The sequence below is a fragment of the Ixodes scapularis genome, unplaced genomic scaffold (assembly GCF_016920785.2).
Source record: "Ixodes scapularis isolate PalLabHiFi unplaced genomic scaffold, ASM1692078v2 ptg000178l_1__unscaffolded, whole genome shotgun sequence".
Classification (NCBI taxonomy): Eukaryota; Metazoa; Arthropoda; class Arachnida; order Ixodida; family Ixodidae; genus Ixodes; species Ixodes scapularis.
In genome coordinates this window covers 251,646-257,220 of record NW_024609927.1, presented here as the reverse complement: position 1 = coordinate 257,220, position 5,575 = coordinate 251,646, and positions in this window count along the sequence as shown.

Sequence of the window (5,575 nt, the reverse complement as noted above, 5' to 3'; positions counted from 1 at the left end):
AAAAAAATGGAATAAATTCAGGTTTTGGGGGTTTTGAAACAAGCTCTAGCACCAAGTCGAGAAGATGACCCTTAGCGCACAAGCTGAATTCGCGACCTGAACACTCAAGAAGACTTACCTGAAGCAGTTCCATGCGATTACAGTTATTCAATTGTCACGCGCTCATACAGTTTGCTTATAACGGTTTCATTAAGTATGTTTTACAAAATCCTCTTGCTCAAAATAATCCGTGCGGGAGAACTTTGCAAATTCCAAAAGCTTCAGCCTGGGTTTCAGTGCCGTTTCTTCATGATAAGCATGACAGATAAAAGTTGTACTAGGGACAAGCAAACTCTACTTTATACTCGCCAAATCGGGTTATTTCATCGAAGCAGATTATGTCTCACGGAAGTTTTTAAAGATTATTTCGCCTACTCGACGCAGACTGATTTCCTTACTATATTGGGGGACAACCTTCTGTGGTCATGCAGTTAGGAGTACGAGAGTACGCGTTTGAACGCCGTTTAAAGCTAGGCACGTGCGCTCTTGCATTTTTCGGAAATGCCTCAGGACGTTGTCAGGATCGTATATAAACGCATGCTCATAACAAAAAACCGGCAGGGCAGCTCCCTGGTGCATCCGAGACAAAAGGAACACGAAATGTAATTTTCACAAAACTATACTTCGTTTTAGCTAAGTTCAGATTCAACAGACGCTACGAGGTAATGAGAGCAATCAAGCAGTGCAAAAGAGCGCGAGTCACTTGGCCCTTTTTGTTTCTGATTGATTGAGCGATGATAGAACGCGTAGAGAATCATGACGCTTTCGACGTTGTCTGATCGGTCCCATCAGCTCCTAGCGCCGGCTGCATTTGGACTTAAGGTGAAACCAAGTAGAGAAAAAGCCGGACCAAAAGTGCGAGTGGGAGAAGCTAGACCAATCAAACAAGATGGCTGGCGCAGTTTTTTTTTTGAAACAAGGTTTCAGAGAGGTGTCCACTAGTTTTGAAAGCTTAATATTTATGAAAAATCTCTCACTTATGCGTTCGGCTTTGGTGTCTCAACGGAACAGTGTGACATCAAAAGCACTGGTACAAGGGATTGAGCTGAGCTGACGAATAGCCCCGTGTAGAATGGAAGATCTTTCGAATTTTTAAGACATCCCAAGCAGACCAGTACGCTGTAGGAAAAAAAAAAAACACGTGAACGTTCAAAAATATTTTTAAATCACGGAATGCGAAATAAGTGTCTTCTATTACGTTTTTCCGCCCAATTTACAATTTTCCATCTAAATTTAGCTTGGAAATGGAATTACTGTGTAAGTTCGAACAAATTTTGGTGTTTGCGCTATATTTAGGGGGGTATTACGCTTTTAGGTTACAGTTTTCTAATAAAATCTTGATATATAATTCTATCCCGAAAATATTCTGCGTAAAATGTTGTATGCGTTTATTTTCGAAATTCCTCAAGAAAAACGGAACTGCTTCCTGGTCATCATCATCCTCGAAGCTGACTTAGCACCACTTGGGTGGGTGATTCCCCAGAGCACCCAGACATCCAATCTTCATGTCTGAACCCCTTCGTAGCGTCGCAGTCGAGGGCTCCAGCACACGGTTCATGTGCAGCCAAATTTTACCGGAACAGGCAGAGTTTCCGAAGACTGCTGGCCCGACAGGCAGACATGTGCGCGGACTGGCTTACAGGCTCCCAGATAGAGAAAGCCCTGAAAAAACCTGTCGATTATCACCCTGGAACCATGATTCATTAAGTATTCAAAGCTTCCTAGCAAACGTTTTACATGCGCTTATTCATATTTATATTTTTAACCGCGTCTCCAACTCCAATAATTTTTCCGCACGTGTACGCGGTGTTCTGTGCAATTTGTAAGCCCAGTGTAGTGGGAAATTGAATGGCTGCACGAATTCTTGTTGTATCCTACGATATTTGTCATGGAGGAATTAATTTTATGCTATATTTAGCGGGGAAATTAAGTTTTTGTATATTCACCAATGACGTCATGTGACATTACTAATTGAAACCGTGACGTCACGCTACCTGAGGTCGCCTGACGTCGTGCTACGTGAAATTATTTTTTATTCTCAGAAACGTCTTTTTAATGTCTTCTAAACAAGTTTTCGCAATCGCTCCTACAGTACTGAATGTTATGCATTAAAGACTTTGGGGATAAACATCACCAACGATTGATTTCCGGCGTTACTACGGCGTAGATTACCCAACGAGAACGCTCGGTTGGCTCAATCCTCTAGTTTCAGCGGAAGCCATAGAAGGTAGTTCTCTGGAACTATTCTACGACTTTATTTAGTATGTTTCGCAATACCCAAAAAGCAGCCAGTTAAGGTCTAACTTATTATTATTTCGCGGTCTCTTTATTTGATGTTATAAAAATGTTACAAAAATTGCGATGCATAACGCATTATGCAGGACGTTTCCGTGGGGTAGTATAATCCTTCGCTTTTTGCTCTCGCAAAATAGCAACAAGAGAAAGAAAGGGAAACTTTAAATCCTAGTATATTCAGGGACTAAAAAAGTGAAAGCCGTTTACAACTCCCAGTAACACCGAATTAGAGCGCAGCTCTTGAGGAGGAGGAGGGAAGGGTACTGGGAGGGGGGGGTCAAGTGACCTGTGGGGGTCACGTGACCTTGGGGGGTCACGTGACGATGCCGATGATGCCATCAGTGACGTCACTGATCAGTGACGATGACGATGCGGATTCCGATGACGTCATCAGTGACGTCACTGGTGATGTCATCAGCGATGATGACGATGACGATGCGGATGTCAGTGATGTCATCAGTGACGTCACTGATGACGTCATCCGGGACAATGACGATGACGATGCGGATGCCGGTGACGTCACCAGTGACCTCACTGATGACGTCATCCGTGATGATGACGATGACGATGCGGATGCCGGTGACGTCATCAGTGACGTCACTGATGACGTCATCAGTGATGATGGCGATGACGATGCGGATGCCGGGGACGTCATCAGTGACGTCACTGATGACGTCATCAGTGATGATGACGATGACGATGCGGATGCGGTGACGTCATCAGTGATGATGATGATGATGACGATGCGGATGCCGGTGACGTCATCAGTGACGATGACGTCATCGGGGAGGTCATGTGACCTCGGCGGGGGTCCATGCTCGAAGAGCGAACCACCCAATTTATCTAAGACAATTCCGCGGGGAATTGGGGGACGCGGAATTCAACTTTCATAATTCCCTCTTCGCATATGATTTCGCACACCTCTGCCCACTGGGAAGCTTCGCTTAGCATGGCGCAGTTCCATGTTGAGCTCAATAACGATGGCGTGCTGATAGAACAGCCGACTTTTAGAGTACGGAGAACTCAACCGTAGCGATGTGCGGTGATTCGTATACATTTTTGTTTTACGAATAATTTCTTCAGCTATATTTTTAGAGCGCAGCTCTTAGGCGCCCGTTCCCGGCTTGAGCGGCGTCGCCGTCGCCGTCGCCGTCGGCGTTGCCGTCGGCGTCGGCGTAACCGCGCGGTGCATTATGGGTAAATTTCCCCGCTAAATCTAGTGGAAAAATTTCCCCGCAATATCTAGCGGAAAAACATCCCCGCTATATCTAGCGGAAAATTTTCCCCGCTAAATCTAGCGGAAAATTTCCCCGCTAAATCTAGCGAAAAAATTTCCCCGCTACATTTAGCGGAAAATTTTCCCCGCTAAATCTAGCGGAAAAATTTCCCCGCTAAATTTAGCGAGAAAAATTTCCCCGCTAAATTTTGCGGAAAAACTTCCCCGCTAAATCTAGCGAAAAAACTTCCTCGCTAAATCTGGCGGAAAACTTTCCCCGCTAAATCTAGCGGAAAATTTCCCCGCTAAATCTAACGGAAAAACTTCCCCGCTGAATCCAGCGAAAAAACTTCCTCGCTAAATCTGGCGGAAAACTTTCCCCGCAAAATCTAGCGGAAAATTTCCCCGCTAAATCTAACGGAAAAACTTCCCCGCTAGATCTAGCGGAAACTTTTCACAGCTAAATCTAGCGAAAAATTTCCCCGCTAAATCTAGCGGAAAAATTTCCCCGCTAAATCTAGCGGAAAAATTTCCCCGCTAAATTTAGCGGCAAAATTTCCCCGCTAAATTTAGCGGAAAAAATTTCCTCAATAAATTTAGCGGAAAAACTTGCACGCTAAATCTAGCGGAAAAAATTCCCCGCTAAATCGGGCAGAAAAATTTCCCCGCTAAATCTAGCGGAAAAATTTCCCCGCTATATCTAGCTAAAAACTTCCCCACTAGCGGGAACTAGATCTAGCGGAAAAATTTCCCCGCTAGATCTAGCGGAAAAATTTCCCCGCTAGATCTAGCGGAAAAATTTCCCCGCTAAATCTAGCGAAAAAAATTTCCCCGCTAAGTCTAGCGGAAAAAATTTCCCCGCTAAACCTAGTGGAAAATTTTCCCCGCTAAATCTAGCGGAAACTTTTCCCAGCTAAATCTAGCGGAACAAATTTCTCCGCTACATCGAGCGGAAAAATTTCCCCGCTAAATCTAGCGGAAAAATTTCCCCGCTAAATCTAGTGGCAAAATTTCCCCGCTAAATTTAGCGGAAAAAATTTCCCCGCTAAATTTAGCGGAAAAACTTGCCCGCTAAATCTAGCGGAAAAAATTCCCCGATCGGGCAGAAAAACTTCCCCGCCAAATCTAGCGGAAACATTTCCCAGCTAAAAGTAGCGGAAATTTCCCCGCTATATCTAGCTAAAAACTTCCCCGCTAGATCTAGCGGAAAAATTTCCCCGCTAAATCTAGCGGAAAACCTTCCCCGCTAAATCTAGCGGAAAAATTGCCCCGCTAGATCTAGCGGAAAAATTTCCCCGCTAAATCTAGCGAAAAAAATTTCTCCCCGAGATCACGTGACCCCTTCCGAGGTCACGTGACCTCGGGGGGCACGTGACTCCCCCTCCACGTGGACCCCCTCCCCTGAGGTCACGTGACCCCAACAAGGTCACGTGCCCTCGGGGGGGTCATGTGTGACCCTTTCCCCTATGTCACGTGACCCCCGAGAAACCGTGGCCCTCAGTACACTTTCCTCCTCCTCCTCAAGAGCTGCGCTCCAATTCGGCGTTACAGGGAGTGGTAAACGGCTTTCACTTTTTTGCTTGCTCATCAAACTAATCTTAGCTCGTTTCAATTCCAACTTTAATGAACCTTTCTTATACCCCTGTCAGACGGACGCGTTAAGCTCCTTTAGTAGAAAGGACCTTCTCTCAAAAGGAGAAGGAGATCGTGCTAGACGGCGCAGTAAATGCCCTTTCCCGAAAATGGCATTTTCGGGAAAGGAGCTCCGTAATGGACTTTAGCACGAAAAGGAGTACTCTCGGCAGTAGGCACCCGTAACATAGTAATTGAATCTCTGGCTTAGAGCCATTAAAACTTTAATATAAATAGTATGCGAAGTGCGATTACGAGAAAGCACAATTTTTCTGTGTTTGCGGTGACTGCGAGCGAGAGGTAATTCGGTATACTCTCGCAGCACATGCGGTCGGTTTTCATTTCCCAAGATGGCGGACGCAAGTGTAGTGGGGGTGAAGCGGAGCTCGCTAG